At 44.1% G+C, this 24,926-nt stretch overlaps 1 long non-coding RNA gene and 1 pseudogene across 1 annotated transcript; both read left to right on the top strand.

The window, feature by feature from the left end:
* LOC122941950 overlaps window positions 1–24,926 on the top strand; it is a 41,496-nt pseudogene that overhangs the window by 3,112 nt on the left and 13,458 nt on the right.
* Window positions 14,095–16,461, top strand: LOC122941483. The gene is made up of 3 exons (XR_006390457.1): window positions 14,095–14,263; window positions 16,126–16,275; window positions 16,405–16,461. It is a non-coding gene; the product is annotated as an uncharacterized LOC122941483 (long non-coding RNA).

Genomic DNA, 24,926 nt, shown 5'->3' with positions numbered 1-24,926 from the left:
GGGGGAGCTATTTTCATTCCCAGATTGTGAGAAATGTATTAGGGTAGGGTTACGCTGTGAAACTGGTAGCGGCCAGGATCTCATGGGCATTACAGAGTAGAAATGAATGTGATCACAGCACTAGTCGCATGTTTGCTGCAACCCTGACAAGGAAAAAATTCCGGAGTGTTAGATTTTTTGCAACTTGCATGTTGGGATCGCAGCAAACACGCCGCTCACTCTGTGTTCCCATTCATTTCTTTTGGATCAAGCTACTCTGCTATGTTTCTGCTACTGACCAGTGTCACCATGTAGCCATCACCTTACTCAAGATCAACTGTTGTTGACCATCAAATAACTCAGAGGAGAAGCCATTCTGATGTGCGGTATGTGGAAAGTGTTTTAACCAAAAGTCAGCTGTAATTGCACATAAAAAACATTTTGTGTCCAGAATGTGAGAAATGAATTAAACACAAATTACATCTTAAACATAAACCCCTTCCTGACATTTGATATACTATTACGTCACAGCGGGAAGTGACTTCCTACAAATTGACATAATAGTACGTCATGCTGATCAGGCGGGCAGAGGAGCTGTGTGTGCCTGGTGAGTGCAGGGGACTGGCTGTGACTGGATTAACTACTTATATACATTCTTCGCCTCTCGCTTTCTTAAACTTAACATGGATAAGACAGAATTCATAATCTTTCTCCCATCTTGTTCAACCCCCCCCCCCCCCCAACAGACCTATCTATCATGATCAATGGCTGCACACTCTCCCAGTCAACAAAGCCCGCTGCCTTGGAGTGACCTTGGACTCTGCCCTTTCCTTCCGACCGCACATCCAAGCCCTTTCCACCACCTGCCGCCTCCAACTCGAAAACATCTCCCGCATCCCCGCTTTCCTTGACTTTGAATCTGTGAAAATACTTGTACATGCCCTCATCATCTTCCACCTAGACTACTGCAACACTCTCCTCTGTGGCCTTCCATCTAGCACTCATGCACCCCTACAATCTATCCTCAACTCTGCTGCCCGACTAATCCACCTCTCACCCTGTTACTCCTTTGCCTCTCCCCTATGCCAATCCCTTCACTGGCTCCCCATTGCCCAACGAATTCACTTCAAAGTACTTACAAATACATACAAGGCCGTCCATAACCTGTCCCCTCCCTACATCTCTGAGCTACTTTCCCGATACATCCCCATGCGCACTCTCCGATCCTCACAAGACCTCCTTCTCTGTTCTCCTCTTATTGCCTCTTCCCACAATCGACTCCAGGATTTCTCCCGTGCATCCCCCATACTCTGGAACTCGCTACCCCAACATATCAGACTCTCACCTACAATGGAAGCCTTCAAAAGAAACCTGAAAACCCACCTCTTCAGACAAGCCTACAACCAGTGACCCTGCTGCCTCTATAACGTCATGACCAACTTAACCCTCTCCTACTGTGTCCTTCTCCCATACCATGTAGATTGTAAGCCCTCACGGGCAGGGCCCTCTCTCCTTCTGTACCACTTTGTAACTCGTCTTGTTTATGATTAGTGCAATTGTCTGTATTATGTATGTGCACCCCTTCTCATATGTACAGCGCTATGGAATGAATGGCGCTTTAACAATAAATAATCATAATATACCAGTCAATGCTGGCAACGGCATATAGGAGGTTCAAAGAAGGAGGGGGCACCCTGTGACTCTCCATTGGCCCCCCACGCTGCAATGACAACTGTCAACTGACAGTTTCAATGCAGTACAATACAGCATGTATAGTACTGTATTGAAACAGGGATAATACATCCAGAAGTTGAAAAAAAAATAAGTTTCCCGTAAAAAGAAATGTTCCTCTTTATCCTCATCCAGCCATTTTTAATTTAAAAAAAATTGACATATTAGATATCACCATGACCGTAACAGCCAGCCCTATAAAAACATCACATGACCTACCCCATCAATTGATCGCTGTAATATAAATAAAATAAAAACTGTGCTAAAACATGCATTTCTTGGTCACTCTGCGTCACAAAAAGTGTAATATCGATCGATTAAAAAAATCACATGAATCCCAAAATGGTATCAATTAAAAGGTCAACTCTTCCTGCAAAAAATGAGCCCCCACACCAGACAATCGGTAGCTAGATTTAAAAAAATATGGCTTTCAGAAAATGGCGACACAAAAACATGATTTTTTCTTTCAAAAATACTTTAAGTAAAAGTGGTAAGATATTAAAAAATAAAATAGACAGAGGTCCGTATATGGGCAGACAACAAAACTGCACACCTTAGCAGGGTCTTGCCAAGCTTGGAGACCTAGCCTGCTGTATTTAGCCTAATAGATACATAGGACACTGGCACCGGAGTACTGGAACTGCAACAGACACAAGATGCCAAACTCAGACAGGTAAGAATAAGTGACCAGGGTTCGCTATAAACTTCCAAAAATTTCATCCAATAGATGAACACAAAGCTTTTCAGGTTTGCTTGAGACAAATCCAGTAACAGATTTTATTGCGGATGTTAGCAGAAAAAGCATGAGGGAGGAAGAAGATGGATGCTCACAAGAGGAAGTGAAACCAATCAATGTAGTAGCAGGCAGGTAGGTCCCCTTGCAGAAAGACTAGAATGTCGATCTGTGTTGGGCAGTGAATGATTCTGAATGGGTCTTACAGTGTCTTCCAAAAAACAACCTAAGGTACAGTGTACAGTCACAATCAAGCTTCTATTCTACTGTCAGATACAGTAAAGGAAAGGCTGGAAAGAAGAAGAATTGTGTAGAATAGGGGAAAGGAAGGGAAAGCTTTCACCTGAGGGTGGGTGGGCCTGGCTATGCCTTCTAGCTGTATTTACGTTCTTATATCACAGCTGCAGCTATTGCAGAACTTCTAAAGCAACTACCTGCAAGAAAACAGAAATACAATTTGGGGATGGGGGGGGGGGTAACCTTAAAGCTGTACAAGTGTCTTACCACCAAGAGAAACGTAGAAGATTGACGGCAGAAAAAGACCACCTAGTCCTTCTATTCTGCCCTTATATTATTTTTTTTATTTTTTATATTGGGATAGATGTGTTTAACCCAGACATTTTTAGATTGACTTACTCTTTCAGTAAAATAATATTTCCTGACATTGCTCCTGATATTACCACCAGCTAATTTCGGATTGTGCCCCCTTGTTCTTGTATTTAGCATTTTTAACATTTTCCTCCTGATCCTTATTTAAACCTTTAACATATTTAAAGGTTTCGATCACGTCCCCCCTTTCCCTTCTTTCCTCAAGGCTATACAGGTTAAGTTCTTTAAGTCTCTCCTGGTATACTTTATGCTTAAGATCCTCCATTATTTTCATAGCCTATAGCAGGCATCCTCAAACTGCGGCCCTTCAGCTGTTGCAAAACTACAACTCCAAGCATGCCTGAACAGTCTACAGGTATCAGCCTACAGAAGGGCATTGTGAGAGTTGTAGTTTTACAACAGCTAGAAGGCCTAAGTTTGAGGATGCCTAATCTATAGGACTACAAAAGATGATTTTGTATTTTGCATTTCATTTGGAAATCAAGGTTCCAGAGTCTGGAGGAAGAGTGGAGAGGCACACAATCCAAGTTGCTTGAGGTCCAGTGTGAGGTTTCCACAGTCAGTGGTGGTTTGGGGAGCCATGTCATCTGCTGGTGTTTGCCCACTGTGTTATATCAAGTCCAAAGTCAACACAACTGTCTGCCCGGAAATTTTTAAGCGCCTCATGTTTCCCTGTGCTGACAAGGGCTTTTCTTTTCCAGCAGGACTTGGCACTTGCCCACACTGTCAAAAGTACCAACCTGGTTTAATAAAGACGGTATCACTGTTCTTTATTGGCCAGCAAATTCACCTGACCAAAACCTCATAGAGAATATATGGGGTATTGATGAGAGACACCAGACCCAAGAATGTAGACGAGCTGAAGGTCGCTATAAAACCAACCTAGACTTCTATATCACCTCAGCAGCGCCATAGACTGATTGCCTCCATGCCACGCCACATTGATACAGTGATTCATGCAAAAGGAGCCCTGACCAAATATTGAGTTCATATACTGAGTACATTGTTTTCAACAGGCCAACATTTCTATGTTAACAATATTATTATTTTTTTGCAACGGGTGTCTTACAATACAGAGGATAGCGTTTGAAATCTCTTAATGATAATGTGAAATACTAGGCCTAAATCTTTGTCACGGCATCTCTTTAGATTGTTTTATTTTTTTGCGAACTATAGCTATACTAGTGTGCAACATGTGTCTTACAATATAGTGGGTTGCGTTTGAAATCTCTGAGTAAAAAAATGAAATAGTAGACTGAAATCCATGTCAGGGCATCTTCAGACAGTTCAAGTCTTTTTTGGTTTTGTGAAATATTGCAATACATGTGTTACAATCCAGAGGGTAGCCTTTTAAATCTCTGAGTGAAAACATAAAACATGTGAAATACTAATCCGAAATCTGTGTCAGGGCATCTCCAGACAATTTGCATGTTTTTATTTTATTGAGCTTTTCTGTCTTTAATGTCAAGAAAACAGACTTGCAAATCGTTCCATACTTTGTGTTCCCGTGTAAATTAGACCACAAAATGTTTGAGGAAAAAGAGGATGAGATTCTCTTGTCCTCTCAGTTGCAGCAAGATGACGTCTAGGGGACTTTTGAGTCTGACCCTATGCCTCGGAGCCAGGAGACACAGCATTCCTCCTGCCCGTCCAAGAGAAGGCTTTCAGTGGAGTCTTTTCTGTCTTCACTTCCTTTTTCCTAAGAAGTGGCAACAAAACCCCACCACACCCTATGACAGATAGTCAAGATTGTCTCTCTGTGGACTACTTGTGAGGACTCCAATAATTGTGTGTTGGCCAGCACCTGTATTGGGGTGCTGAGGGGTAGGCAACATCAGAGGAACAGGGTGGTGGCAGCCACCACAAGGGCCATATTTGATTCAGGATGTGATGATGCTGGTGACACTGTGGGTGCATTAGGCCCAAACATGCCAGAGCTAAGCCAAGCTTGGCTGCATCTAGTTCTGAGCAAGTATCTCCCATCTGGCAGTTTTTCTCCATTCTGCCAGAATACAGAGGCATTGCCTTGTGCAAGAAAATAATTAGCCATTGGCAGCAAAACACAAACATAGGCACCACATCTCTATTGAAGCACATAAAAGCAGCATCACTCCATCCCATGCACAAACAAAGGTGGCAGCCGCCTACCGGAACAAAAGTTTCTTCCTTCTCCCAGACTCCCTTGCAGGAGCCAGGCCACATCCAACCGCAGTACAGTGTCTTTGACATTATATCTCTCTTTCTGCCTCTACTGCTCAGACTCCTCCACTCCATTGTCAGTCATCGATAACGGAATACGTGGCCAGGAAACAACTTTACATATCCAGCAATCCACTGGTATGCAAACTTTATTCCCACCTGGCCAAGTCGCAGACAGTGCAGTCTCTGCCATACCATCTAGCAGAGTATGCTGCCTTTAGGGTGCTGATGGCGTGCACTCAGCCTCGCTGGAAAATACCTAGCTAACATTTCTCCCAGAAAGCCACCCCTGCTTTGTACTCTTATGTGGCAGAAAACGTGGACTGCTCCTTGTGATGCTTACTGTGCAGCAAGGTGCAAGCCACAGTGGAAACCTATAGCAGCTGTTACAGGCAGGGACAGTAAAAGGTCTTTCATGGTCAACTGGGTCAGTGTTTTTGTGGCAGCAGAGCAGCAAAAAGACCAGGTCCTCTTGACCCCTCCATGACAATGGCCACAATATCGATAATATGTATACTCTGACAAACATTCTCAATGTCAGGTCCACCCAGGGAGTAAAGCTCAAAAATACTGATAAGCTGGGAACTCCTTAAAGAGATATAAAACTTAACTTTTACTTCGTAATGCGAATAAAATAAATTGATAAGGTGCCCAAAGAGATAAACTGGAGGGTTGGATCAGGTGCTGTATGGTACAGCTTAGGGGGTCAAATGGAGCTCACACATATGGACTCCAAAATACGGCCGTTTAAGTAGTGTTAGATAACCTATCTCTCAAAAACCCTAGTCTGTGGATGGGGAGTACCTCACTGGCTGCATTTGGAGAAACCGCCCTGAAAAAAGCGACCCCCAGCCTCTGGAACCTCGGATCTATGTAATCCACCCTAACACAAACTAACCCCAAGGCATTGTCAGGTCATCCGGCTCATCAGGGAGCAGCGGTGTGGATAAGTTCAATACTGAGCGGCAGTGGCAGACACGTGCTGCTAACCGCTTCCTTTTACACACCTGGCTCCGCCCACAGAACTCGTCGGCGCAGTCGACCAATATTAGGCAGAGGGAGGAGACCGGCCGTGTCTGCTCAGTCATCCTCTCTCTCTGCCTACTCTACTTCGGCCGAAGCGTCACGGGGGCAGGGGAATTACCATGGGGATCATGAGACGCTTCCCCTACAGGTTTGTCTACACTGCGTCTAAAAAGAAACTTGGTATGACAATACAGGTCAACACATAGGCGGTATACAATGATAATGGTTATGTAGATTATATTCAACATGTACTGAGGGGGATCAGGAGGGCTGATATTTATAAAAGCTCGGCTCAAACGTGTATACTTTTGATATAAGTAAGGGGATATAAAAAAATAAATGAATGAAGTCAGTGAGGCTCATGGGAAGGCGGCTACATGCCCTCAAGTATTTACAAGGGGCAGATGTATGGACAGTAATAGCCCAATAACAATAATAAAGCTGCATAGTTCATCCAGTTATAAATAGTGTTGATCATGAATATTCGAATTGCAAATTTTTATTGCAAATATCGGCACTTCGAGAATTCGTGAATATTTAGAATATAGTGATATATATTTGTAATTTCCAATATTTTAGATTTTTTTTAAATCAGTACACATGATCCCTCCCTGCTTCTAGCTTGTGGGCCAATGAGAAGGCTGCAATATCTTTGACTTTAGGAGTAGTGTTGATTGCGAATTTTCATAATGAGAATTTTTGTAATTCGAATAAAAGAGATCCTGAAAACTCATATCCGATGGTATATTCTAACCCCCAGGTGTTCCCATGGTGACGGGGACGCTTGTCGGGGAGGAGTATGCCAAAGTGGAACAACTGTACAGATAAAAAAATATAAAAAAAGACGAATATTCTAAAAAGCAAATATATTATTTTTTTTTTTAGAATATTCGCAATATTCTAAAACAAGAATATATAGCAATATAGCGAATATTCAAAAAAAAAGAATGTAGAACAATTTTGCTAATATAGTGCTATAATCTTTTTTTTTTTAAGTTGTCATTTTCTTCCAATCTGAACTTCAGAATAGAATTACAACCATTAGACAAAGAAGATTATAGCACTATATTAGCTAAATTGCTCTATATTTATTTTTGGGGAATATTCGCTATATTGCTATATATTCGTTTCTTAAAATATTCGTCATATTCTAAAACAAGAATATATAGCAATATAGCAAATTATAATATTACGAAAATTCTCATTACGAAAATTTTCATTAGCAAAATTCGCAATCAACACTAGTCCTAAAGTCAAAGATATTGCAGCCTTCTCATTGGCCCACAAGCTAGAAGCAGGGAGGGATCATGGGTACTGATTAAAAAAAAATCGGATTACGAATATTCTAAAAAACTAATATATAGCACTATATCGAATATATTCGTTTTTTAGAATATTCGTCTTTTTTTTTTCCATCTGAAGTCATGATTCCTCCCTGCTTAAGTTAATATTAAGACAAATATCTTACAAAATATTCGCAAAATATCGCAAATTCGAATATAACCCCTGCCACTCATCACTAGTTAAAAACTGACAACACTGGATGGCTCTGCAGACATATAGAGAGAGGTCTCCCTGGGGCATGTAGTGAGAGAATATACAAGGTGGGAGATGTAAACAAAGGTAACCCACCACCAAGGGTTTATATGAGAGTACCTCATTAAGAACAAAAAACTGGATTAGGACAGCACCACTTACTTGAAGACACTTCAATGCTGGCGGCGGTGCTCGCGGCGTCAGGTCCCGGCCTCAGGGATCAACCAAAAACAGAATATAGACTTTGGAAAGGTCACGGCACTTTCAAAATTCAGTGTTTTATTACACCAAAATAATCAGCAACGTTTCGACATCCAAGTCTTTCTCAAGCTACATTTAGCTTGAGAAAGACTTGGATGTCGAAACGTTGCTGATTATTTTGGTGTAATAAAATACAGAATTTTGAAGTTTGAGAGTGCCGTGACCGTTCCAAAGTCTATCTACAGTACCTCATTAAGGCCACTGGGGGTGACACTCTTAATTTTAAAAATCCACCTTGATTCGGCTCTCAATATCATATTGTCCCAATCCCCTCCTCGGGGACCTTGAGGAACATGCTGGATCCCCATAAAGTGAATGGGCGCTGAATTGCCATTGTCGACTTTTTTATTTAGAATATCATTGAAATGTTATAGTATCCTACCCTGAGCTCTCTCCTGATCTTCCCTGTATAATCCAAAGGGCGCGAGCACTTGGCGAGATACACTAACCCACTGGTCTTACAATTAATGAAGTCCCGAATGGTATATTCACGGCCTGTAGAGGCAGATGTGAATCTGTTGGCAACTGTGACCTGATCACAGGTGACACATTTTCCACATTTCAATTTACCTTTCGGACTCCGTGATAGCCAAGTGGTAGGCGGCGGTGGAGGTTGAAAATGACTATTCACTAGTCTGTCCCTTAGACTATAAGTGATTTTCAGGTACGGGCCGATAACTGCTTCCAAATCTGGATCATCGCACAGAATATTCCAATATTTGCTGATGATCCATCTTACCTCAATGTGTGCACTGTCATAAAGACCAATGATTCTGAGAGGCTATTCATTTTTTTAGGGATTAGTAATTCTTCCGCTTTAGCATTGCAGGCGAATTCACCACCCCCTGAATCTGGGGGCAACAGTACTTGCTCCCTGCACGGCACACGTCATTGAACTAGTTGTGCAACGCTTTAATTAAAAGTACGCTGGCTTACGCGAGGTTCTAGTAATGTCCAGGAGACTGTCTAGCCATTCTTACATGTCGAGGAACGCTCTCCGGGACGTGCAGCGACAGAACGGTCTGCTATCACTTGACCTGCGAAGTTCCAACATTGCACATGCTCCAGCAACTGTACGACCGGCGGAAAGCCAGGAAGGAATTTAAACTGAACAGAATCTTGACAGGTTCACAGTCTTTCCTTCGGGTAATTCACATGCCTTGCTCGGGGCGAGCAGCTCTGCATTTTGGGCAGTGCGTACGGCACTATCGAGGGTTTCAGAGTCTGACGTGAAGGCGTCATCAGCAATTCATGTTTTTGTCCATTAGTTTCCATCACGGACTGAGGCAGGTCACAGCTGAGCGTGCGTCCCCGTGTGGAGCCAGGACTAGAAGTGGCGAGCAGCAGGGACTGAGCAGCGTGGTAATGGCACTGGTGAGTGGTGAGGATTACCGAGGATGACTGTCTCTCAGAGCATTGAATGATCCTTCATCAGAAATACGTGGTTTTAAATAATCAAGAAGCAGAGACAGCTTCGCTACATACACATCACACAGAGACATCTCCGCTACATACACATCACACAGAGACAGCTCTGCTACATACACATCACACAGAGACAGCTCTGCTACATACACGTCACACAGAGACAGCTCTGCTACATACACATCACACAGAGACAGCTCCGCTACATACACATCACACAGAGACAGCTCCACTACATACACATCACACAGAGACAGCTCCGCTACATATACATCACACAGAGACAGCTCCGCTACATACACGTCACACAGAGACAGCTCCGCTACATACACGTCACACAGAGACAGCTCCGCTACATACACGTCACACAGAGACAGCTCCGCTACATACACGTCACACAGAGACAGCTGCGCTACATACACGTCACACAGAGACAGCTCCACTACATACACATCACACAGAGACAGCTCTGCTACATACACATCACACAGACAGCTCCGCTACATACACATCACACAGAGACAGCTTCGCTACATACACATCACACAGAGACATCTCCGCTACATACACATCACACAGAGACAGCTCTGCTACATACACATCACACAGAGACAGCTCTGCTACATACACGTCACACAGAGACAGCTCTGCTACATACACATCACACAGAGACAGCTCCGCTACATACACATCACACAGAGACAGCTCTGCTACATACACATCACACAGAGACAGCTCCGCTACATACACATCACACAGAGACAGCTCTGCTACATACACATCACACAGAGACAGCTCTGCTACATACACATCACACAGAGGCAGCTCCGCTACATACACATCACACAGAGACAGCTCTGCTACATACACATCTCACAGAGACAGCTCTGCTACATACACATCACACAGAGACAGCTCTGCTACATACACATCACACAGAGGCAGCTCCGCTACATACACATCACACAGAGGCAGCTCCGCTACATACACATCACACAGAGACAGCTCTGCTACATACACATCACACAGAGACAGCTCTGCTACATACACATCACACAGAGACAGCTCTGCTACATACACATCACACAGAGACAGCTCTGCTACATACACATAACACAGAGGCAGCCCCGCTACATACACGTCACACAGAGACAGCTCTGCTACATACACATCACACAGAGACAGCTCTGCTACATACACATCACACAGAGACAGCTCCGCTACATACACATCACACAGAGGCAGCTCCGCTACATACACATCACACAGAGACAGCTCTGCTACATACACATCACACAGAGACAGCTCTGCTACATACACATCACACAGAGACAGCTCTGCTACATACACATCACACAGAGACAGCTCTGCTACATACACATAACACAGAGGCAGCTCCGCTACATACACGTCACACAGTGACAGCTCCGCTACATACACATCACACAGAGACAGCTCCGCTACATACACATCACACAGAGACAGCTCCGCTACATACACATCACACAGAGACAGCTCTGCTACATACACATCACACAGAGACAGCTCCGCTACATACACGTCACAGAGAGACAGCTCCGCTACATACACATCACACAGAGACAGCTCCGCTACATACACATCACACAGAGACAGCTCTGCTACATACACATCACACAGAGACAGCTCTGCTACATACACATCACACAGAGACAGCTCTGCTACATACACGTCACACAGAGACAGCACCGCTACATACACATTACACAGAGACAGCTCTGCTACATACACATTACACAGAGACAGCTCTGCTACATACACATTACACAGAGACAGCTCCGCTACATACACATCACACAGAGACAGCTCCGCTACATACACGTCACACAGAAGAGACAGCTCCACGACATACACATCACACAGAGGCAGCTCCTCTACATACACATCACACAGAGACAGCTCTGCTACATACACATCACACAGAGACAGCTCCGCTACATACACATCACACAGAGACAGCTCCGCTACATACACATCACACAGAGACAGCTCTGCTACATACACATCACACAGAGACAGCTCCGCTACATACACGTCACAGAGAGACAGCTCCGCTACATACACATCACACAGAGACAGCTCCGCTACATACACATCACACAGAGACAGCTCCGCTACATACACATCACACAGAGACAGCTCTGCTACATACACATCACACAGAGACAGCTCCGCTACATACACGTCACACAGAGACAGCACTGCTACATACACATTACACAGAGACAGCTCTGCTACATACACATTACACAGAGACAGCTCTGCTACATACACATCACACAGAGACAGCACCGCTACATACACATTACACAGAGACAGCTCTGCTACATACACATTACACAGAGACAGCACCACTACATACACATCACACAGAGACAGCTCCGCTACATACACATCACACAGAGACAGCTCTGCTACATACACATCACACAGAGACAGCTCTGCTACATACACATCACACAGAGACAGCTCTGCTACATACACATCACACAGAGACAGCTCTGCTACATACACGTCACACAGAGACAGCTCTGCTACATACACATCACACAGAGACAGCTCTGCTACATACACGTCACACAGAGACAGCTCCGCTACATACACGTCACACAGAGACAGCTCTGCTACATACACATTACACAGAGACAGCTCTGCTACATACACATCACACAGAGACAGCTCCGCTACATACACGTCACACAGAGACAGCTCCGCTACATACACATCACACAGAGACAGCTCCGCTACATACACATCACACAGAGACAGCTCCGCTACATACACATCACACAGAGACAGCTCCGCTACATACACATCACACAGAGACAGCTCCTGCTACATACACATCACACAGAGACAGCTCCGCTACATACACGTCACACAGAGACAGCTCCGCTACATACACAGTCACACAGAGACAGCTCCGCTACATACACATCACACAGAGACAGCTACTGCTACATACACATCACACAGAGACAGCTCCGCTACATACACATCACACAGAGACAGCTCCGCTACATACACATCACACAGAGACAGCTCCGCTACATACACAGTCACACAGAGACAGCTCTGCTACATACACGTCACACAGAGACAGCTCCTGCTACATACACGTCACACAGAGACAGCTCCGCTACATACACATCACACAGAGACAGCTCCGCTACATACACATCACACAGAGACAGCTCCGCTACATACACATCACACAGAGACAGCTCTGCTACATACACATCACACAGAGACAGCTCCGCTACATACACGTCACACAGAGACAGCTCCGCTACATACACATCACACAGAGACAGCACTGCTACATACACATCACACACAGACAGCTCCGCTACATACACATCACACAGAGGCAGCTCCGCTACATACACATCACACAGAGACAGCACTGCTACATACACATCACACACAGACAGCTCTGCTACATACACATCACACAGAGGCAGCTCCGCTACATACACATCACACAGACAGCTCCGCTACATACACATCACACAGAGACAGCTCTGCTACATACACATCACACAGAGACAGCTCCGCTACATACACATCACACAGAGACAGCTCCGCTACATACACATCACACAGAGACAGCTCCGCTACATACACATCACACAGAGACAGCTCTGCTACATACACATCACACAGAGACAGCTCTGCTACATACACATCACACAGAGACAGCTCTGCTACATACACATCACACAGAGACAGCTCCGCTACATACACATCACACAGAGACAGCTCCGCTACATACACATCACACAGAGGCAGCTCCGCTACATACACATCACACAGACAGCTCCGCTACATACACATCACACAGAGACAGCTCTGCTACATACACATCACACAGAGACAGCTCTGCTACATACACATCACACAGAGACACAGCTCCGCTACATACACATCACACAGAGACAGCTCTGCTACATACACATCACACAGAGACAGCTCTGCTACATACACATCACACAGAGACAGCTCCGCTACATACACATCACACAGAGACAGCTCCGCTACATACACACTGTAATTTCATCCTAATGAGACACATAAACCTCAGGTCTAGGAATGAGCGAATCAACTTCAGATGATTTATACTGTAAAAAAACATTTCCTGAACTTGGGTTCAGTTCCAAAGTACCACTTGAAACCGAACCTGAGTTCGGGAAATGTTTTTTTACAGTATAAATCAATTTCTGAAGTTATTATGCAAACTGTTGTGAGACTTCGTGAAGTAATAACTTCGGCTCATCGGAGCCCATACATTCTAATACAGTACGGAGCGCTCGCTCTGTGCATTATTGAAACAAAGTTTTATGTGAATGTTTCATCCAAAGTCGATTCACTCATCCCTAGGTCATCCAGCACCGACTGTAACCAGCACAGCAGCACCTGGTCATGTGATCCCTGACTCCTCCTACACATGATCACATGGTTATGACATCTTCACAGGTCCTTCACCACTACATCCTGACTCTTCCCACACATGGTCACATGGTCATGACATCATGAAAGGTCCTGTAGCCCACTAGTCTCCCCCACCTCCCTCATACATGTAATGTAGAGCTCGTTCCCCTCCACATACAGCACTCACCTGCACTGATGTTTCCTCTGTAACCTGGGAGGCTCCGCCCATTACTCTTTAAAGCTCGTCTTCCTATGATGTCCCGGAGGAACTCTTTTCTGTTCACCACTGTGGAGGTATGTGTACGATCACCGCCATTGTCTGTCAGGATTACTGGGGCAGGGGGGGTCATTAACCCCTTCACTACCAGCCCTCTGATCTAGAGTCACCACCTGGTGGGCATTCACACCAGGAGGCATTTAAAGAGGTTCTCCGAGCACAAATTGCCGGGTTCCCAATTGCTTGTGGAGGCTTTCAGCTCTGTCTACCTAGCCGTGCTACAGGGACAGCCTGACCAGCTTCCTGTGAAATCCCATACACTGCAATAGTATTCTACTGCAGTCTGTGGTACAAGTAGGGTTGCCACCTTTCCCAACAAAAAATACCGGCCAGGTTAAGCCATACCGCAAAGGGGTGGGGGCGTGGCTTAACACAGGGCGTAAAGTCTCTGTCATACTGTGGCTCCCAGTAATATTAATGCCCCCATTAGAGCTGCCCAGTATTAATAATGCCCCCATTAGAGCTGCCCAGAATTAATAATGCCCCCATTAGGGCCTCCCAGTATTAATAGTGCCCCCAGTAATAGTAAAGCCTCCATTAGTGCCCCTCAGAATTAATAATGCCCTCATGAGTGCCCCAGTAAGAGTAATGCCCTCATTAGTGCCCCAGTAAGAGTAATGCCTCCATTATTGCCCCCAGTAAGAGTAATGCCCATATTAGTGAACCCCAGAATTAAAAATGCCCCCCATTAAGAGTAATGCCCCCATTAGGGAACCCTTCTCTGCTTCTGCAAAAAAATAAAAACTCACCTTCTCCATTTGATGGCGCCACGGTGAACACTCGCTGCTGACTGGAACCTCAGGACTGGACCTGCGTTCAGCGTGATGACGTTTCACAGGTCCTGTCCTCCAGTCAGCAGCGAATGTTCACAGTAGTGCGATCAAATCGAGGAGGTGAGTTTTTTTTTTTTTTCTTTAACACAAGTGAGGGAGGGGGCAGGAGTTAAAGGCTGCACTAATGAGCGCTCCACAATGGAAGCTTTATTAGTAACAGTCCTTATAAAAAAAATACCCGCAAGTGATATTGCTGGTAGAAATAAATTACCGGCATCGGTAGGGCCACTAAAATACCAGCTTGGTCGGTGATATACCAGTCAGGTGGCAACCCTAGGTACAAGTGATCAGAAAATCGCAGGTATAATTTCCTTAAGGGGACTAAAATGACAATAAAAAAAAATAAAGCTAACAGGTATGGCTGTGTCTAATAACTAATAAAATATAAAAACATTTTTCGTGTGCGATGAACACAGATATGCCGATGCAGAGAAAACAAAAGATTATTTACAAAGTTTTAGTTTTTTAATGTAGTGAAACATAAAATATAAGCTTGGAGTCGCTGTAATCGTACTGATCCATGGAATAAGGTCATCATGTTCTTGGTGGACTCCATTTGCTCCAAAGCATAATTTACTCACGCTTCGTGGTAACAAATCACTTTTTCCTGAAATGGTGGTAAAAACAAACCATAAAAATAAATACCTCATCCATTTGCGCACAAAAAGGCAGTTTCTGGCCATCTTGATTGAAAATACCTTCCAAAATCTTGCTCGCGGTGACGTATGATGTCACCACGCGAGTTTTCGGGCATTGTCTTCAATCAAGATGGCCGCGATGGCCCCTACGCAATCAAATGGATAAGGTGAGTATTTTGTACCCTGATTACCCCTGAAATGCCTAAGTGGTAGCCTCAGATGTGATCAGCATCTGTGAAGGGGCGGGGGGGCATGTTTTGTCCTGAAACCTGAAGGATCTGCCTTCACTGGGTATTCAGCATCTACACTTTATTATCTCCTCAGATGTCTCCTCTTATTATCTCCAGTAATTGTATTTTACATGGGATTTTGTAGGATTTTACATCGTCTCATCTTCTTTCTATTCAGGTTCCTACAATATAGGATCCGCTCAGTGGATATCTTCTATATAAGATCCTTCTCCTGATTGACCCGTCAAGGATGGATAGGTACAGGGACAAGATGGCAGAGAGTATAATAAATCTCACCCTAGAGATCCTCTTCCGGCTTACTGGAGAGGTGAGAGATTCTGATGATGTCACATTACATCATCTTATCTATGTTACTAACAGATGGACATGACGGGAGAGGTGAGGGTCTCTGGAGATGTATGGAGTGATATTTATTACTGTGTCTCTCCATAACCAGGACTACACAGTAGTGAAGAAGACCTCTGGTGGGAGCTGTCAGGACCCTGTGTCTGAAGGATGGGGAAGAACCCTGAGCCCAATCACAGGGCCTCCACCTCACCCCCTGATACATGAGGAAATCAATAGAGAGAAGATCCTGGAACTCACCAACAAGATGATTGAGCTGCTGACTGGAGAGGTGACACTGCTGGGAATGCTGGGACATTATACAGTAACGCTATGAAGAGATCTGGGTGATGACTGTATCATTGTGTTGTCAGGTTCCTATAAGGTGTCAGGATGTCACCGTCTATTTCTCCATCGAGGAGTGGGAGTATTTAGAAGGACACAAGGATCTGTACAAGGACGTCATGATGGAGGATCACCGGCCCCTCACATCACTAGGTAATAGACATGACTAAATACACTTGTCCTCTCATTATCTGTATGTAAGGGATGAATTCAGTCACTGGATGTGTTTCCTACAGTTAAGGAAGAGAGAAGAACCCCGGAGAGATGTCCCAGTCCTCTTTTTCCACCAGATGGTTTAGAAGAACATCACAATGTCCCACAGGATGATCAGGTAGATGGAGATAATGATATCATGATGGAGGATCACCGACCCCTCACATCACCAGGTAATAGACATGACTAAATACACATGTCCTTTCATTATCTGTATGTAAGGAATTAATTCAGTCACTGGATGTGTTTCCTACAGTTAAGGAAGAGAGAAGAACACCGGAGAGATGTCCTAGTCCTCTTCTTCCACAGGATGGTTCAGAAGGACTCATTTTACCATCAGGTACTGGTTGCAGTTTGGTGGTGGGGGTGGGGGGGCTTCCTGCTGGCAGGTTCCCTTTACTAGTAAACAAATGTTTCACAGCTGGGGTCTCACAGTATTGATTAGAAACTTGTAACTTCTATGAACCTTCTTCCAGCAGTACTTAAGGGAAGTACTCGGGAAGAGCCTTATGACAGAGCCACCACCGGGGCAGGCTAAACACTTGACTTAAAAAGAGCCACCACTGTTCATTAGCAGCTGCCTGTCTATCAGTAAAGATATTACAATGTCCTGGTGTAATCACAGGAAAGAAATCCCCAGTGGTCAGTGCCAGCTGGTTGTGCTGTTCTACTCAGCCCCTCCTGCTAAAGGCTTCAAAGCTATACTCCACTCTCCCTCAGGACTCTGGCCAATCTCATGAGACCCCAAAATATCTGATGGCGATTGTCTAATTGTCCCCTTGTTGACACTTCAAGGAGCACATCAGTGAGAATAGTCATGGTGTGACTTGACACCATATAGAAAGAAAAGGATGCCAATGAGCCCTTACCAAGCTCTGCCTCTGATGCCACCAGATGTAAAGCAGTGATCCTATAAATCAGTGTTCCACCCTTTAAATAGGCATTGATGAAGAGGGGCAATCACCCCGAAATAGCTGTCTGCATATGAGGTGGATAGGATTGGTGGCATCCGAGGCAGAGCTTGTTAAGAGCTCATTTGCATCTCTTTCTTCTCAGAATTCCAGAGGAGCATGAATGGCCTATAAGTCTCCTCTGGCGCTGTAGTCCAATATTGTGGCTACTGGTACCACTATTACCACCACCAGCAGATCTATGCATAGGATTCCCTGCATCCACCTGAACCTCCTCCTCAGAGCTGTCCAAATGATGACTGCTCTCCCACAAGTCATTAATAGGGAGACTCTTTTGACTATCTGCCGTAGGGGAGTATTGTTGACTCTTCTTAGGGTAAAAATGGTGTCCCACTAGCAGGGCCGGCGTCAGCACCCTGCATACCCGGGCAAGTGGCGGGGCCCACTCGTTTCCTCACTTCAAAATTGCGGCGGTCCCTTTAAACATCATCCGCACTTGAGACTGCGGCTGCGCTGCCTACGCATGATGTCACTGCACAGGATCTCCATGCCTGCCGAGCGTCCGTGAGTGAGTACAGTGGGATCAGCAGTAATTTACATGGCACAGACAAATTACATACTGAGGAGGAGGACAGATCACAGCAGGGGCAGAGGCGGGGCTTAGCAGCCCAAGAAACCAGGAGTTTTATTATGATCAGGTGACCAGTCACATGAGGGGGCGGGGCTTAGCAATGTGTGTGGCAGAGCTGGGCTGTGAGGGAAGGAAGTGAGGGGAACTAACTGGTTTCAGACACAGACTTGTAGTTCTCTCTTTGCTGAGCCTTAGTTGCACTGACATGCTATTGCTGAGCCTAGTTCTGAGCTTCTTATACTCCTTCTCAGTACTATCCTCTGGTAATCAATAATGACAGGCTGCTGAGGCTGGACATGCTGAGCCTTGTAGTTCTCTCAGAGAACTACAAGGCTCAGCATGTCCAGTCTTTAATTACTGATTACCAGAGGGCAGTACTGTTGGATAGTATAGCAAAGAACTACAAAGCTCAGCATGTCCAGCCTGTGTCATTACTGATTACCAGAGGGCAGTATTGATAGTATAGCAGAGAACTACAAGGCTCAGCATGTCCAGGCTGTCATTACTGATTACCAGAAGGCAGTACTGATGGCTATTATAGCATAGAAGTTCTTTGCTATACTATCCATCAGTACTATCCTCTGGTAATCAATAATGACAGACTGGACATGCTGAGCCTTGTAGTTCTCTGCTCTTATGCTCCCTCCTAGTACAGTCCTCTGGAAATAAATAATGACAGGCTGGACATGCTGAGCCTTGTAGTTCTCTGCCATACTTTCTACGAGTACAGTCCTGTGGTAATCAATAATGAGAGGCAGGCATAGGCTTGATTCACATATATCCACTCTGTAGCGTGTTCTGTCTATTGTATTTGACACCATATATAATGCATGCAGTTTTATTGCCTCGTGTGTTGTGGAAAAGGCCACAAGGGGGCCCACTGAGGCTTTATCGCCCAAGGGCCCACATGAACTTTGAGCCAACCCTGCCTACCAGGATGGGGCAGTGAAGACAGAAAGGAGTAGGAGGAACGATGTGACCCCTGGGTCCAAGGCATGGTCTCAGACTCAGAAGTCACCTCCAAGTCAATCTGCTGTGACTGAGAGGAGGAGGGTGCTTTTTCCGAAGCCAGGGAACTACTGCTGGCAGAATAGCTGGTGCCGCTATTACCCACATTCTGACTCTTGGTGGACAAGGCCTTGCCCTAGGTCTTTCGTTTTCCTGGCACTGTTTGGCCTAATGTGCACAGTCAAACAAAGTATGGAACGGTTTGCAAGTCTGCTTTCTAGAACTGATAGACAGAGAGGCGCAATAAAATGTCCTTCCCTTTCCACAAACACTGAAGACACTGCTGCTGACAATTTATTTTGGCAATAATGCTGTATCAGAGCCACTAACAGATTTGCGCCTAATGTCTTATGTGCATTCAGACATAAGCTTTCTCTAGTGTGAAGGTTCTTTTACACAGGCCAAGAATCAGTTAGCGGTTATCTGATGAACGAGCAGTTATTTGTCGATTGCCTACAGCAGATCGTGCTGTCTAAAAGCCCTCTGCTGCTGGCAAACAGTGATTTTTTTATGAAGACGAGTGATAGCATTAGCGATCGCTCCTCCCCATACTGTGCAGGAGATCGCTGCATGTAAATGCAGCAGTCTGTTTCACTGACGAGAAGGCGCTTTCTTTCCGACAATCGCCTGTTGTTAACCTACTTCCGACAAGTTGTTAACCTACTATGAGATTATTTCCTCCCACACACACAGCAACACTTGAATTGTCTGGAGATGCCCTGACATAGATTTTATGTGTCAGACACTAGTATTTCACGTGCTGTCATGCAGATTTAAAAGCTACCCTCTAGATTGTAAAACACACAATGCAACCTAGCATTGCTCTTTTCCTCAGAAAATCCCCTGAACTTGAATTTAGACTTCTATTTACAGTGTTTTCACTGAGATTTAAAATGCTACCCTCTTGATTTTAAAACACGTGTTGTACACTTGTATTGCTATCCCCACCCACAGAAAAAATATAAAAAAGCTTGAACTGTGTGGAGATGCCCTGGTAAATAGTTAATCCTACTATTTACAGTGTTTTCACTGAGATTTACTTTTAAATACTACGCTCTGTATTGTGAAATTGTAAAACACGTGTTGAACTCTTGTATTGCTATTTTTTGCAAAAACAAACAAAACACTTGAACTGTCTGGAAATGCCCTGACACAGATTTGGGACTAGTATATCACAGTATATATTTCATTTAGATTTAAAACGCTAATCTCTGTATTATACAGATACAGCTCAATAAACTAGAATATCATCAAAACGTTAATTTAGTTCAGTAAAACACATGTTGCACACTTGCATTTCTACAACCATCCACCCTCATTCACAACACATAATGATGTTCTAGTTGTTCTGCAAGGGCCCCTCCCTGCCTGCTGCAGCACTGATTAGCTCAGTGTTTCCCAACCAGTGTGCCTCCAGATGTTGCAAAACTACAACTCCCAGCATGCCCGCACAGCCAAAGGCTATCCAGGCATGCTGGGAGTTGTAGTTTTGCAACAGCTGGAGGCACACTGGTTGGGAAACACTGGATTAGCTCAACCAGGGTGTCTGATGATTTGTGAGTCAATCAGGGCAAGCCCTTCCTGCCACACTTCCTCTTAGGACCATATGAGCACTCTTCTTTCTCCCTCATGCTTTTTGCCACCAGCTTGTGTTATAGAAGTGGGGTGGAACTCGATGGATGAACTTGATAGATAAACAGTGAGTTATTAATATTAATAAACTAGTTGTAATGAAATTGTGGTTTCAGGATCAAGAGGTGAAAGAGATGAGGCAACTAATAAAGGAGGACACATCACATACTAAAACTATCCGTTTGGTACCATTACTCTCTACCTTTTATTACCCTGTGTGTTCCAATAAATTTGCACAGTATTGTACATATAGTAAAGGACTTATCCTCAAAGACTTATTGCTACACACGTTCTAGAATTAACCTGTATCTGGAACGATTAGTAGAGGAGGCTGGAACAACCAATTGGCTTTTACAAATGTAGGAGATGCAAGGCTTGTGATTTTATCTCAAGGGTAAAAAATAAATAAAAAATTACAAATGCAATAGACAAAAAGACTTGTGTGATCAGGTGGATTATTAACTTCAGCACAAAAGGAATTATTTGTGTGGCCATGTGTAGCTACGAGAAATATGTTGGGAAGACCACGCAGGAACTATGTCAAAGGGACTTCAAACGTATTAACACAGTAAATATAGAAAAAGCAACAGGAAAAGTAAGAATAGTATTGTAACTTCTATATACAAATGAGTGAACTTCTTGAAAAAAATGTTTTTTATTATTTTGGGCTGGATTAATACTAAACAAATCAAATTGTTTGTAATTTGGTTGAAAATTGGTATACGACACTCTGAGGTCTCAGGATTTATTTTTATTTTTTTATCTTGTCGTCTTTTTTTTTTTTTCTTATAAATGTTTGCTTTTTCTCTCCCCTTCCCCTCTTTTAAGCTCTTGAACACAATTCGAGCAAATAATGTCAGTGACCCTGACATATATAGCTATGAGTGAACACGTTTGACTGCGTTACCAAACAGCATTTTTAAAAACTCATCACCAAGGCGTTTGTTGTGCATTTTAATAATAGAACAAAACACACATGGTGCTATCGCTAAAAAAAGTGGCTTGTTGGAACCAAGCATTCAAAAATTATGCCTTTAACAGGGCAAATCCCTGCCTCAGCCTTTACACACATGCGCTAATGTCATGAGAAATGGTGGCTTGTTCGGTACAGGAGTTCAAAAATGATGCGTTAACAGAGCAGAATGTCTGGCCGTATTTATACACACCAGTGTTGGTGTGCAGAAGAAAGAGTGGCTTGTTCTGAACAAGCCTGGAAAAATTCTCCCTTTTAACTGAGAGTAGCAGCATTACAGTGTGGCTATAATAAAAGGTAAGGTGTGGCTGTGTAGGGGTAACAGTGGTATTTGGCAGCAATAGTAGCAGTAGCAGCACAGCATGGAACAAACAAGGAAGTAGATGTGTGTACTGCTGTGTCGCAGTAGTAATAGGGGGGATAGTGGCAGTAGGGTAATCGAAGTAGTAGTAGGAAGATCAGCATAGGGGAACATAATGGTAAGCAGACAGTGACATGGTCATAACGGCAATAAGTAGTCATCATCAGCAATGGCAGGTCTATTTATCGGCCTAGGCCAGTGGTGCGTTTATAATCCTCACGGATCCATGACAAAAGTGATGTTTTGGACACTGCCAGAGGATAATGCCACCTGTCTTGCTGAAAACCCTCTCTGAGTTGACATAGAGGCTGGACAAGAAAGTGAGAGAGCAAACTGGGCAATTCCTGCAACTGGTATGAACACTGTATGCACCAGGTATGAAGGACTGAACCTGGTTGTTCAGGAAGTATGGGGCATTTATTAAGAATGATGTTTTAGACTCTAGTCTCAATAAAGCCCTAAGCTGGCGGTGGTTCAGCTGAAGTTATGAAGTGGTGCCGACCTCTCCATAACTTTGGCGCATTCAGCGCCAGTTCTAAATGTCAGACGGCTTCCAAGCAGTCTTTCATTTAGACCATTTTCTACGCCTAAAACAGGCGTAGAAAATGATAAGTGAGACATGCCGGCCCGTACTCTTCCCCTGCCACGCCTACAATTTTAGACCCGGCATGAGCGGGGTGTAGTTGCAGATATTGGTGCAACTAACTGTTGCACCGCCATAGACTCCTGAAATACGCCAATTTTCTGCGGCTTGCCCTGACTATAGCCTGACTACCATATTGAACCATTCCTACCTGCCCTGATCTTGGAACAGATTCATGGATACGCACAAATGCTACCTGCTCTGACCTTGGCCTGTTTCTGATTACAGATATTGCCTGATCTCTCGGTGCTTTGCAACAGTGTCTCTGACCCCATGGATCAACAGCCTGCTGCATCTGCTATAACACTGAACTATATCTTTCAGTAATATACAATGCGTTCTGTAACACGGTGTATAATGCACCGAAATGTCCAATTACAAATGGTAAATAGAAATTGGTTTTTAGTTTAACCCCTTCCCGGCCAGCGCTGTACATGTACGGTCCTGGTAGGTACTCTAAACACGGCTCTTCTTTTCCCCATCGTGGGTATAGCCGATTGCAAAAACACCCATACTATTAAAATATAAGAATAGTTTTTGCATACGGTAAACGTTTTTTTTTTTTTGGGTTACTTAACCTCCCACAAAAAAAAATTAAATAAAAGGTGATCAAAAAGAGTAACACACCCCATAGTATCAATGAAAAGTATCGCCCACAAAAAATATGCCCTCACACAGCTCCGTACACATAACTACAAAAAAATAAGCATTTCCGTATTAAAATGCAAAAGAAACTACACATGTGGTATCTCCACAATTGCACTGACCTGGAGAATGAAAATACCAGGTTAGTTTTACCATATATAGAACGCCATAAAAACAAAACCCATAAAACTGTTGCAGAATGGCATTTTTTTCCAATTTCACCCCATTTGGATTTTTTCCAGCTCCCCAATACATCCTATGCAATAGGAAATCGTGGAATTAGAAAGTGCAACTTGTCCAGCAAAATGCAAACTCTCATACGGCTATGTAAACGGAAAAATAAGAAAGTTATCACCCCAGAAAGGCAGGCAGTGAAAAGCAAAAACTAAAAACCATCTAGGGCTGAAGGGGTTAAAGTGGCAATTCCTCAGTGTTTGCAGCAGAATGTATTTTATCAGGTTGCTGAAAATAAGCCTATGAACTGTAGAAACATAAAAAAATAATAATAAATGGCTAAATACTCATACAGAAAAATGAGTTTCCCTGGTTTCCTACAGGATTTTGTCATGTAGAACCTGTATGAAACAACTGGAGCAGGACCAGCCCATCACTCTCTCTCTCTCTAGCTATGCTTCCCTGATATAAGAAAACCCCAAAAACTAAAATGTACCCACTTATATCCCCATATAGTGTCTATATAGTGTTTGTAGTACAAGATTACCGACTTGCAATTGTTTTCTGGCAGACACTGCCAAAACACTTTGTGAAGGACTTCTGGTTCTTATGCTGAAGCACGAATAGCAAGCTACCAGCCCCTGAACTAACAACCTCCTCATATTGCCTGGCGACTCATCGTTATACCTGCTGTAGCTACTTACTGGAACACCTTAGTGTGTATGGACCAGTTTGTTGTCGCCATGGGCAAGAAATTCAAGTCCAAGAATATGAAATTGCCTCCAACATGGCGCAGACGCTCAGACCGTGTGGTGAGGATGAATCCTCAGTCACCTTCCATCCCCGATTCCTAAGACCCAGAGCCTTCTCTAACCCAACAGAGACTGGATTATAAAAGATTGGCGGTGGAGCTAGGAATCCCTCTCGTCCCCCATTACATCAACATGTCTCGTGTTTGGATGCAAGAGGGTGCAAGAGCTGCAGGGCACCATGGAAAACCAGTCCCGTTAGATCAACTTAAGAATTGTGGGTTTTCCTGAAACTATTGCTTCGGTGAATCTGGTGGCTATATGTGAAAGCATCCTGCCACAAGCCCTG

This window comes from Bufo gargarizans, chromosome 6 (genome assembly GCF_014858855.1).
Source record: "Bufo gargarizans isolate SCDJY-AF-19 chromosome 6, ASM1485885v1, whole genome shotgun sequence".
NCBI classification, from domain to species: Eukaryota; Metazoa; Chordata; class Amphibia; order Anura; family Bufonidae; genus Bufo; species Bufo gargarizans.
This window is presented reverse-complemented; position numbering and strand designations above follow the sequence as displayed.